We start from the raw sequence: 1,956 nt of genomic DNA, 5'->3' as shown, positions 1-1,956 counted from the left end.
GGGCTACTGGCTGTGTTGGTGATATCTGCCAACTTGTTTTTCCTCTTCTTTGGTGTTTTTTGCTTGCCGCTTGTGGTTAGGCTTCGCCTCTGCTTATTCAGTGTGTATACAGAGTTTAAACTCTGACGACTGACAGTTCTAGATCACCTAAACTGTCTAGCCTAGCTGTAATATCCCCTATCTATCAAATAAAAGATCGACCTATGGCTCTTCAACAGTTTTTGACAGCATAATTTCAGTCGGTACAAATTCAGAAAATGCAATTTGTGTATGCAGTTTTTGATAGCAAAAATTCAGTTTTACTCAATACAATTTCAGAGAAAGCATAAGCTTAATTTTGTTTCGGAGATTGCACATACTGTTTTTGATAGCAAAACTTCAGAAAATGCATTTTTGTCAGTAACATGGAAACAAAAAAACATCAGTTTTTGACAGGAGAATTTCAAACTTGATAGCATCAAAACATCAGTTTGTCCAACCTCAGGTTACTTCATACAAGTCTAATTAAATAGAGCAGCAAAACACATGTTCTGATCCTCACATTACAACATAAACAAAAGGGAAATTAGTCTTATAACATGAACTAATTCACTTTGCATTGTGATTTATAAGGTTTGGAAATCATCAAACCACTCTTCTTCTGGTGCATTTTGTGTGACTGGCTCCTCTTCTGCTTGCACATAAGAACTTTCTGAATTTGGTCCAAACATAAGGTTCCACAACCCAACACCTGGTTTGGTATATTCTTCCCCTGCTCCTCTTCCAGCTCCTTGGTTGGTTGCTCCTCTCTCTGCTCTGCTAGCTGATCCTCTAGCTCCCCTTCCACCTCTGTTGTGTGTTGTTCCAAAATCCCTTCCTCCCCAAGTAGCTGCTCCACCAGCTTCTCTACCTCCCTTGCTCCACCAGCTCCTCTACCTCCCCCGCCAGCTGCTCCACCAGCTGTTCTCTTTCTTCCTCTTGAAATTGCAGCAGCTTGGTTGCTTGACTGTGGTACATCTTCTGATATGTCTTTAGTGACTCCTCTTCTTCTAACCCTACCACTTGACATAGCAGTTGTAACCCTGGGAGGGGGTATTTCATTTCTTGCTTGTGCAACAAATGTTGATTCTGGAAGAGGTCCATGATCCATGCTTTGTTGGTATGCTCTCCTCTCCTAAGTGGACCAAAAAGCACAACATCCAGACAAACATGCAGAAACCAAAAAAATAGCATGGTCAAGAGAAGTCTACCATTTGCTGCATGAGATACAACATGGACCCTGGGGTTTGACATGGATCCGTGCATGGACTATGTGTGGCATTATGTTTTAAACAAAGTAGAAATGACATGTTAGTGTATGTTGCCAAGTGTACAATGTAGAAGCAAAGTGAGTTCATCATCATGTTTCAACTTACATAAATGATGGTAGGATCATCATACACCTCTTCTTCATCGTCTGCAATATTTGTAGGTTGAGGTGCATCTCCATTGGTCTCCTCCCACTTCTTGTGGCCTTTCTTGTTGTGATCTGCACTTCCACAAAGAGAGCAGTGCATGGTTACACCATGCTTTGTCAGCTTCTTCCCACCTTCTTTCATCAACTTCTCCTCTGGATCTTTCTTTCTGCTCCTCCTTGGTGTGCCCATTACCTTAGTGTACACAGGTGGATGTACATCAATGCCATGCATCTTAGTCCAATGCTCTTGGTCCCTCGCTAGCTTTGCATTGAAAGCATAGGCCTTTTTGTATGTCCCTACTGAGTAGCACTCATGCACCAAGCTTGCAGGATCAATCTCTCATTTCTAGCACAAAGAATAGCATAGTGACAAGGAATGCCAGATAGGTCCCATCTTTTGCAGTCACATGTTTCCATTTCCAAGTCCACTATGTACGAGTGGTTCATTGACACAACCTTGAACACCTTCTGACCAGCTCCAAAGACCATGCAGTTTGTAGCCCAATCAGTGTACTTGTCCA

This window comes from Triticum dicoccoides, chromosome 3B, assembly GCF_002162155.2.
Source record: "Triticum dicoccoides isolate Atlit2015 ecotype Zavitan chromosome 3B, WEW_v2.0, whole genome shotgun sequence".
Lineage (NCBI taxonomy): Eukaryota > Viridiplantae > Streptophyta > Magnoliopsida > Poales > Poaceae > Triticum > Triticum dicoccoides.
Note: the sequence above shows the minus strand (reverse complement) of the source record.